The sequence below is a fragment of the Gallus gallus genome, chromosome 3 (genome assembly GCF_016699485.2).
Source record: "Gallus gallus isolate bGalGal1 chromosome 3, bGalGal1.mat.broiler.GRCg7b, whole genome shotgun sequence".
In the NCBI taxonomy this organism is placed as follows: domain Eukaryota; kingdom Metazoa; phylum Chordata; class Aves; order Galliformes; family Phasianidae; genus Gallus; species Gallus gallus.
The window spans coordinates 81,137,867-81,148,984 of NC_052534.1; the positions used below are offsets into that span (position 1 = coordinate 81,137,867).

The following is an 11,118-nucleotide window of genomic DNA, read 5'->3' on the forward strand; positions in this document are numbered from 1 at the left end:
GTCCATCCAGAGCAGGCAGATTAAAGAGATGACCTCAATCTTATTAAACTGCTAGGATATCTGTCTTCAGCCAAACAGAATACCTTAGCCCAGGCACACATCATTTTCAGTGCCACAGAAGCAGCCATTTGGCAACGTCTCAGGGCTGAGTAAGTTTCAAATGCCTGGCTCTGACAAACACCTGAGAGCCCAATTTGTGCACAGAACTGGAAGCAGAGGACTGCACAGCGACTTACTGAGATCACCATGTGAGGGAAATTTGTTTTGGACCAGATTTGTGCACATTAGGAATAATTTTGAAAGCATATAACCTAGAATGAAAAGATTTAATAAGCTTCGACCGCTCCAAGCCAGTGAAGTGGATACTCTGGAGACACAATTTGGGTGGTGAAACAGGTAGTCATTGTGCTCAGCATGCCCAACAGGAAAGCCAGCTGAAAAATCCTCCTCTGTTCGTTGTCGCCTTCTGGAGTCAAGCAAGTCTTACCAGACTCGAGTTTTGCACTGATCTGATGTTACCACAAGGGAAATTTCAATTTTAACACCTTCCTTGTTCCCTAGTAATCTGATTTTGCTAATCTTCCACATTCCCTGACAGAGCTTGTAAGGCTGCAAAACCCATCTACTGCTCTGGCTACGTTCTCAGGCAGCAAACAATTATACTGCAGTCTGTTCTTGGGCTATCTAGTTTAAATCTAACCTAAATATATGCATCGGTATGAGCTGAAATTACACCTTTGAGTTATTAAATTACAACTACTTTGAGTTGTAGCCTAAGAATACTTCAAATAGAAACACATTAAAGTACAGAAGAACAGGATGATTCCTGAACGGGACAAGAAAGCAACTTCTGCCTTAATAAATCAAGAAGGATCTGGCATCTACCAAATACTGCTAAATGTGTGAAGAAAGGCAGGAAATAAACAAGTGCACAACAAAGCCTGCTTTTCTCTGGTATCACGTGAAGAAAACAGTACTTTTTGTAAATGCAAAAACCTAAGCATTACAGTACTTAGAATACTGGTGAAAAACTCTACAAAAATACATCAGCAAAGATTTGAATGGTCAGTGCCCCGTCCTGCTTTTAGCATCAGGCAGTGAATTTGGCTGGTCAGAATGGATTCAGCTGGATTCAGCAGGCACTCAACCAGATTTTGGTGCAAACAAAGCATTTTTCCACGAAATGAGGCAAATTCAAGGAAATCTGAAGAGCTGTTATATGGAAATTTGAACTAGAAGATCACCATTGTCTCTTCCAGCACAATATTCTATCTTTTCATAAGCTTAGCCAGTTGTCTTATGCATCGCTGGTCTCAAGGCCTGCAACAAAGCTCATTTAGTTGATGGAAAAATCTTTTAATTACTCTCAAAAGGCTTTGGATGAGGTCCTGAAAGAAACTGTGATTCAGCAACTCCTGGAACTAGGAAGGAAGCAGAAGTCTGTTTCATCGCACACAGCAAGTGAACAAGAATTATAGTGAATATGAAAAAAGGGAGGTGGGAGATCATGCCACGGTATTAGGAGGATACGTTCTTTGCTTCTATGTGAGCCTGAAGAATTTGCATTCTCAGGAAAGTACTGACAGGGGTGTAGGATATAAAACTCTTGCAGAAGTGCACAGGAATAGTGCTTCTGATGCAGACTCTGATGATAGAATGTGTCAAAGTGTTTTACGCTCTGCTGAGGCAGGGTGTGCCACACATTGAAACTTGCCCAGAGCTACAGGGTGGAGTGTCATGAAAAACTGGTCTGCACTGCAATTAAGATGCTCTTCCTAGTACCTGAAGACAGTTCTCTTGGCAAACACTGTCATTTGCCAAGTTGCTTCCAACTTGAACTGTTACTCCAGGCAACACAGGTAGGACTCACCTGGTCCAACATGGACTCTATTGTCTTCATCTTATTATTTAAATTTGCTGAATAGACAATAGAGAGAAGTGCTTTTCATACCAGATTTATGTGGCACATTACAATACCTACATTTGAAAGAGAAGACATTTAAAAGTGGTCTTCTAAATTAATCAGGTGGATTCCATTATACAGGTATTAACTTCTATTAAATGTCTAAAAAGGAAGTCAAGACAAGTAGATAAATATATCACTAACTCCAGAACACATAACATAACCATAACATAGGTGTAATAAATGAGAATTCAGACACTCAAACCTAAAAAGACACATTTACTTGTACAAGTTTTGGCTCGGGGTCTGTCTGAAGATACCAGGTTTTGGTTTTGTTTGTTCTAGGCTGGCACGAGAACAAGCAAACAGTGATGATGTTCAAATAGAAGAGAAGCTATTTTATAGTTAATACAGCATAAAAAGAGCCTATTATCCTGGAATTACGTGTTTATACTTTCATAATATTTGTGTTAATAAAATACTCGTATATACCTTAATCATACCCATCAAAAACATGATCAAAGCTGAAAATATTATATTGTTGCATTATATTAAATGCGTTCTTTGAAATGTCCCCAAATCCTTAAGTGTTGTCTTTTATGAAATGCATCAAATGTATAAGGGTATGAGATCTAAAAGTTCGTGAGGTTTTGAGAGATTTACTTTTAGGAATAAGATTCAAAGGAATGGGGAATTAAAGAAGAAATAATAACACTATACTGTGGGAAATGTGGAAGTCTGATGAGCAAATCTACAAATGAGAATTTACTGTCTATTGCAAAACCTGTCAGTAAAGCAAAGTAGAGGCTGAAAAAAATAAAAGCTTAATCTTTCATCCAACATTTTCTTCAAAGTTAAGCTTCTCCAAGCCAAACTGTTGAGTACCAAAATCCCAAAAGGAATTTGCTACACAGTAACTGTTAACAATGAACAGTTAAGTCTTCAGGACAGAACAGGTTCTACTGGGGTACATTAAATAGCACTATCTGAACTACTTGTGAAGAGTTTCAATAAACCTTGAAAAAACAGAGATTGTTCCAGCTGTTTGGAGAAAAAAAAAAAACTTTAATGCTGTAACAGTACTTGGAAAAGTTCTATTTCAACAAAACTCAAATCAAAAATAATCATTAAATTTTATTAATAAACTATTTGGAGACACATCTCCCCTTAAAACAAAAAACTCTGAGAATCATGTAAAACAGGTCAAAACTGTTCATACACAAAAGAGGTCTACAGGCTGTCTATTTAAGGTAAGCCTGGCACTAGCACAGAGCTAGCAGAGGAGCAGATTATTTTCATGATGTTTTCATGTAATCCTTGTCTAGACTTTACCCTGAGAACAGATGAATCTCCAGGGGAAAAAAAGCTGGAGAAAGCTGAGGGCCATCCCAAGCATGTCTGCTCACAGCCATTTCACCAAGCCATGCCAGCAGCCTGAACAAGATTCATTCCTGGAAATGATCCTTGTTAGCCATGGATCCAGCACAGGAATGAAAGGGCTCTCCACTGGACAGTTTCAGGACACTTAGGAATTTCCCTATATCCAAGATAATCCTCAATTACCAGCTCCCTGCCCTTACAGTCCTTTTGAATGGAGTGAGCAGTGCATAAGAACCATAAGAGAGTCAAAATGAGGTCCTGTCCCATTTTTTTCCCAAAACAACAGTTCTTGCTTGGTGGCCAGTAGTTCTTACAGAACCGCAATGAAGCACAACCAAATGAACCTATCTTTTTGTTGCTGACATGCTGAGGGTCCACCGAACAGATAACTGTAGTATCCATAACAGGTTTCTACGTGCAGCTGAACTCTCGGGTTTCCTTTTTGGGTCTCCCCAAAGCAGACGCTCGGCCTCACAGAAATGAATGGCACTGAAATTACTGCCTTCAGTAGGGTCAGAACTCATCCAGAATTTTACTCTCCATGTCACTCAAACCTCTGAAATTTTGATATGAAGAACCAATTTTCTTGTGATGTTTGCTGCCTTCTGCCCATTACCTCTCACTGAGATGCTGTATCTTAGATAAGATACATAAGCAGAATGCATTTTAGGACGCACATTCACACAATGTCTTTTTATTTAACGGTAGTATTTACACCTTCATTTTTCTTGCCTGTTAAATGTTCAGCCACACAGCAGGGATAAGCTAAAACACACATAGCCATGTTGTTTCAGTGAAAGTGAGAGAAGTTACAAACATTTACAAATGATGCCAAGATGTCCTCAGAAATCTGTTGTCCTAGGGCAGTGTTTTTTACTATTATGTATGATGAAATCACATTTACCTATCTGTATTAATCATTTTTATCTTAGCCACCCTTATTCCCTTTACTTTTGGAGGGTTTTTGAAAGGTCAGTGCATCCCCACCTCCTTTTCATAAATACTGCTGAAACTGCCAAGAAAAACTCCTTTTTATTAAGCAATTTAGTGTACATTAACACTGATTCAGTTTAAAGGAGAGAATTCCCTAAGGATTCAATTATCTTAAACCGGATCCTACAATTAAACCATAAACTTAGACTGCAGCTTTTAAAAAAATTTAACTCTAAAACCAGTTTTCACAGCGTCATCATGGAGTAGTAGTATATCACTGCTTGCTGTCGTACATGCATTTATACATTATAACTTCACTTCTAATTATGTACATAAAACCTGGCATTTTTAATGGATGTGTTTCTGTACTAGCTATTGAATGCAGTCATCCATTGAGGGGGAAAAAGGGGGGGATGTTCACACAGCAGCCGGTTTAAGAGACTCCTGTATATTCTTGTAGGCAAAGGCAGCTTCTCTTTAAAAGGAGACTGATGTGAAGGCAACCCAAAGCAAAGATAAACCTAATTTTCCATATTTTACACAAAAGTAATTCAAGATGTGGAGACGATGCCTTAAACTAACAGACTAAACAGGTACATATTTTGACTCAGAGTAGACTGAGAGGGGCCTTTGCGACACTTTCATAGGAATTAAAAAGAAGAAATCAGATACTAAGCTGTGGAAGAAAAGTGTAAAAAGAACAGGTGTTCGAAGTTAGAAGCAATCATAGGTAGGTTGGAAATGAGACATGTGCTACCAACAGAGGCAGATTTGCTTCCTGGGCATAGCACCAAGGAAAGTGGTGGCTGCTGCTTATTTTCATGTCCTTCCATCAAACCTGACTGGCTTTTTGAAAGTTTAAACCAAGTAATTAGGCTGCATAGAGGTGCAGCTGTTTGAAATGCTGTATTCCACAATGCACAGCTCAGGCTAGGTGACTGTCAAGAGATACGACAAAAAAGCATGAAGTTGTCCTGGAGCCAAGAGGCCAAAATCATACACAGAAACAAGAATCTATCCCAGAAAGGACAGAGCTTTGAAAGGAATTGAACAGAATTGACAAGAGGGAAAGACAAACACCTAACAACAGTGAAGACTGTATTATTTCGGTCCTGGTTTCCTCTATCTCAGCATTTCCAGAAAAAGATCAACACCAGGGGAAAAAGAAAAATTAAAAGGAAAAGTTTTCTAGGAAATCATCCCCTGCACACAGCTTTTTTTTCCTCCCTACAAATAAAAAACAAACTTTCCCATTGGAAATTGGTCAAAGGCTAAAACTGTGACTGTGTTTAAGTTTAGTTTGTCCTTTTCTTTAATCAAATTTCAACCTTTTCTTGCAGAAAAAAGACATCCTTCACTTTCAAACCAACCAGCTACTATAAAGAAATAGCTGTTGAGTAGAGGTAGGTAGATGATAATTATGCAGGTAAAACCTCCTAGAAGAATGTTTAGATGGCATCCATGTTACAGTCACATAACCTCACGTTACATGAGTTGTCCTTTGGAGAATCAGACTCTACAGTGGCTAAAACAGCTCCTGTAGACACAAGTGATTAAAAAATGATTTTTAAAAAAACTACACTCAAACTATTTATAAAACTTAAATAAAACTTTGTTTAGCTTACACATAGGTAAATACTGGTTGCTCTCCCTGAAGACTCACTCTCGCCACACACTGCCTGCAGGAAAGGGGGGTGGTGAGGTGTCCGATCAGGGTGATTAAGGACTTGAGTAAAGGTTTCGTGTTTCAGGTCACCAAATAAGCCAACATCTAAATAAACTTAGCCCTTCAGTAATGCCACCATAGGAAATTCATTCACGCCGTTCAAAAAGCAACTGCTTGTTCAGTTGCCAACCACCCAAAGCGGCAGTTGCGTTTATTTAAATGAAGAGGGTGTGGACCCAAGAGCTGTATCTTTCCAAATCTTACTGCAGCAACAGGACGTTCGGAAATTCCTGTAATATGCCTGAAATGTGTCCTGTAATGAACAACTTTAAGGCCACCTAGCCATGCTGTTAGACTAAAGATTCACTCTGTGATTTTTCCAACCACTAACAGCATTTGTTGGAGGGTTTTTTTCCTCCACATCTACTTCCTTAGCAGTAATTTACTTCAAACATTCAAGCAAACAAAGAAAACCTATATTTAAAACATCTACTGTATATGATGATGGCTTTCCCTCCCAAAAAGGGTTACAGGACCATAGGGAAATTCAAGGCAGCTCAGTAGGTCACCCAATCTATCCTACAGTCCAAAGCAGTGTGAGCACTGAGGTCAGGCAAGGTTCCTTAGGGCTTTATCCAGAAGGGTTTTGAAAACCTCGAGGACAGAGGCAGCAAAACTTTATGGTACAGAGCTCAAAGGTTTGCAATTATATTTCTTATTATATCTGAAACAGTTAGCATTTTCTAGCTGCATTTTATTTATGCTTAACTGCAATGCTCATGTACTTCCATCTTAACTAAAAAAAGCACATAACTAATAACCAGGAGGCTACCTGAATGACAACAGTAATTCCTCTTGCCTCTGTTCCCCTTTCTCTAGTAAGTAGATATTTTGACAATAGGACAAACAGCTTTTTTACAGCACGTAATACAATCAACGTGAGGCTGAGTGATAAGTACAGAGTTGCATTTACATATTGTAATACCACTTTTTTGGCTCCCTCGGTGAGGTACAACCAAAGTTTACATCAAGCATACCTACAGCAGGTAATCAGTTGTTCATCTACTAGCAAGAGTATATGTTTGTCAGACTCCACGGGGCAACCTCCAGCTCTTCCTGATACTGCTGCAGAGCAAGTGGGAGCTCCTATGCCTCAAACACAAGTCCTACTGTATTTTATGTGAAGTTTTTATGTATATTTTATGTACATCTCTCAGATGTAATATTTTCATAACAATCAGCCCACAAATATTTACATGACCCTTAAAAGCCCCTTCTGACTCAAATGATTCCATAATTCTATGGTAATTGCTACAAATTAGGTTTCATTTTCAAACAAAGACTAATTGGAGGCTTAATTTTTGAGCTACATCACAATAAATTGCTTTAGGAAAAAGCATCACAATTGCTCTTTCACCATTCAACATTTTTTAAGTCAACAACCAAGGAGAAGTGCCTTTTTTGCAGCAAAAGTGTTTTCTAGGCACACGTAAATACCATCTTCAGAAGACTTTTTCTGAGAATCTTCAGATTTATTTACATCCTCCTTAGACACCTGCTGGTAAAAACTAGCAAAATCATTCTCTATTCCCTCAAACAGTCTAAGAGGTCCTGCACTATTAGACATAATTTCAAGTTAAATAGATTCACTGCTGTGAAAGAGTCCACATATATGAACACCACTGGAACTCGTAAGATACTCTTTCAAATCTGCAGATTCTTAATATTTTTTACTCTTTACCTGACTCTCCACTGGTAAAATGCCTTAAAGCCCAACGTGTCTATGACCAGACAAGTGCAAAAGGAGAGAAAAGTCTTCACAAAGTGTTCAGAGAGCATACCCCCTTTCTGTAGGAGATAGTTCAGTTATGGAGCCCCTTGATGTAGAATTCTATATAGGTTCCAAAATTGACTGTGTAACATAAGGAAAGACAAATCTATTAGGGCCTACTGAGCATAGAGGTATAACTTTCAGCTCAAGAAGTCACCAAACAGTGCATTTGAACACACAGAGACTATTCAGAGAATGGATTAACCTATATTTGCTATGTACAAGTCCTTCCTACGTTACATCTCAATGTAAGAGACAGGAGACTGTGGGAAATATACCACTGGTCTGACAAACTATAACTATAAATATTCCTATGATTTTATAAGTCTGTTGACAAGATACTTGTTTTTCTTAGCAAACTCTCACATATAAATGAGTAGTTCATATATACACAGCCAGGAATCTAAAGCCACTAACCAGCACACACAGAACTTGGCCACTGGGCTGAGGGGCAAAGCTGACAAGGTATCTCTCCTATTCCCTAAGGACACATGACTTTTACATATGAGGAAATGACTCCTGTTAAAAAGATAGACTTCACAAAGCGACAGTGCATTGTCTTGCCTGAGGTTCAGCATTCACTTCAGAGGTAGAACTGACTTCCACAGACAGAGGAGAACTAAGAATCCTTGTTTTCACATGCCGGTTACATGCTCTGAACACAGGCCAGCTGTTTAATAAGTGTCCAGAGTCATTGCTTCTCTTATTTCCACTGGGAAGAACACCTCAAAGTACGGAAGTCTAGACAAGACTGCCTGTGCTTCCTTCAGATACTCCAACTGACTACCACAGCACTACTATTTAAGCTATGCAAAGCCTAAGTCACTTCTCTGACTCTAGTTCAGAGCTGCCTTAAAATCTGTAAGAGTACTGTAGAGGATGCAATACAGGCTTCCTCTCTTCCAACTGAAAACAATACTGCTTGTGGAAAGTCCTAAGCTTTCTACAGCCACAGCCAATACCCGAAATTAAACTACATGGACTGCCTCTCCTAGATAGCGATAGGAAGAGTGGCCGTGATAAAGGCCCCTCCTTCCAACACAGACCTCCATGCAAGGATAGCCATGGCGACAGGAAGCCCTGAGGCGCTTACTGCAGACAGAATATTTTCAGACAGATGAAAACACACTGTACTGCCAGAGTCGCAAACACCAATTCTGATTTGGTCAGCATCATCTTACGCGTGATTTAGTAATAATTTTGAATTCAGCTCTATAGCAGAAGAATTCTTTTTCCTTTTTGACTGACTGTAACCTCCTCTTTTGTGGGAAACCCAAGACATTTTTTGCTTGGATGCATTTGCATTTCTGATTTATTTTTTTTCAGTCTAATTGATCTGACACCTTAATAATCTTTCATTTTATAAATACTCTAAGACATAAATACTCTTATTAGCTATTTAAAACATAAAAATGCTATACACTTGTTACAATCAGAAAGATTAACGCAGTGGAAGGGCAATACAGGAGTGTAACAGCAAATGGACTACACAGACAGAAAGGTGTTTCAAAGGTAAAGTACTCACCCATCTCCGAAGATCAACACTCACAGAAAAGACTCCACAAGGACAGGATCTCCAACCAGAGGTCCTTCCCCAGTGGCAGTCAGTCCTTAAATAAGGTTTAAGAGAGGTGGAGCCAGGCTCTACACCTTCCGGTCACACATCTGAATTGCCTTCACCTGTGCTCCCAGGGCTGACCGGGTCCTTTCCCCAGGTGCTCAATCAGTGGCTCAGGACGTGACTCAACAGTTACCATACAACACTGCACTGAGTATAAGGAGAGTTAGGCAATTTTAAAGTAAATATTTCAATCTTTAGTCTGCTTGGGTGAAGATTGAACTCTTTTTATGTCACTTTCAGTTATTTAGGAGTAATCAGTTGATTCTTACAGCCGAAGCTGTATTTCTCTGTTCTTTTCTTATTATTATCTTTTAAAATGTGGTTTCAAAGTGGGGATCTTGGGTATCAGTAACAAAAGACCAATAAAAGATGCAAAAAACTCAGAATCAGACAACTTTTTAAATATATCCTATAAAAGTTCATAACTTCTTAGAATGCTCCATAAAGAAATGCTGCAACTCAGGTTAGCACCGCTGATGTTTTTTCCCAGGCCTTTTTCCTATCTTCATTTTCTAAGCAACCCACGGTAAGTACAGTATTTATTATACATGGCATTAAACCATTTAAAAGAGGCAATAAAAGAAAACAGTCCACTTCCTATGACAGAACAGCAGAAATATGCCTGTACTGCCGAATGAGCGCCGGCACTGGAATGAACGAGGCCAGTCTCTTCCTCAAGCCAGACTTCAGAGGAAAGGGAGCCACCTGCTGCTCGAAGTGAGGCAGGCTGCAGCTTCTTTTCAGTTTCAATGCGTGAAACACCAGGGTGAGATTCAGCAAAAGAAGCTCAAAGCTTTGCAATTCTTCTTCCTCACGCTGCAGATCCAGGTGGCAAGAGATGCGGGCTGCTGAGCACTGCTGTCCCTCATCTCCCCAGCCCGGCTCAGACAGCCGCAGCCAACGCTGCCAGCAGCCAGTGGTTAAGCACAAATAGCATCCCTTTCTAAAAATAAAAAGAAATGAAAACAGAAAATTAAAAAAAACCCTTCACATTAGCCATGCATCACAAGTATGACACAAATAACAACCAGCACTGACTGGTAGACTGGGTGCAAGCAAACAACCCATTTATGAACATCTATACGTGAAGTTATTCTCCAGTAAATAAGGACTGATCTAGTGCATCTCACACACTCCTAAATCTGTGTTTATGGATGTCATCTTTTGACTCTGTGGCTGCAGCCTTGCAATCTGCTGTCAGAGCAGTGTCTCTCAGTGGTGGAGATTTGCTCACCAATGAATCAGCAAGCCCTGGGAAGGAGGAAGCTGCACAGAGAAAGGCACATTCCTTGCCACTGCAAGGTTTGTAGGCATTATCTCGTAGCAGCTTCACGATACAACTGGCCTTGGGGAGACGAAATAAGTGAGATAGATAAAAAAGAGGAAGCTTAAGAAAATCTTTGCTGGTTGATCTACTCCGTGAAGTCCCTTCCTCTGTTGCAACGAGGGGATTCTAGTGAGAACCTGGGCTTCAGCTTACAGGTGGAAGCGACCGCCACCATGGCCCCACCCCGCCGGGCACCTTCCCGCTTCTTGTCAGGCCCAGGGCCTGAGCTCTGGTGATACTCGAGGAAACACCAGGGAGAACCCTGCGGCTTGCGCAGATTTGACCTAAATAAGAGTAACTTTTCTCCACAGCGACAAATGACACCGCGGGACCGCCCAACCTCTCAGCCGCTTCTTCCTGCCCGCCCCGCCCGCCTAGAGCTGCCCTTACCAAAGATGGCGGCAGAGGGCGGAGTGGGAGCGGCGCCAAGCTGCGGCTGAGGCCCTTCCGCCCGTCA

At 40.3% G+C, this 11,118-nt stretch overlaps 1 long non-coding RNA gene across 1 annotated transcript; it reads right to left on the reverse strand.

Annotated features, from left to right (window-relative positions):
• Window positions 1–9,714: 9,714 nt before the first annotated feature.
• Window positions 9,715–11,117, reverse strand: LOC124417884. Its single transcript, XR_006939002.1, has 2 exons — window positions 11,052–11,117; window positions 9,715–10,277 (listed from the first exon to the last, which is right to left on the reverse strand). It is a non-coding gene; the product is annotated as an uncharacterized LOC124417884 (long non-coding RNA).
• Window position 11,118: the final 1 nt, after the last annotated feature.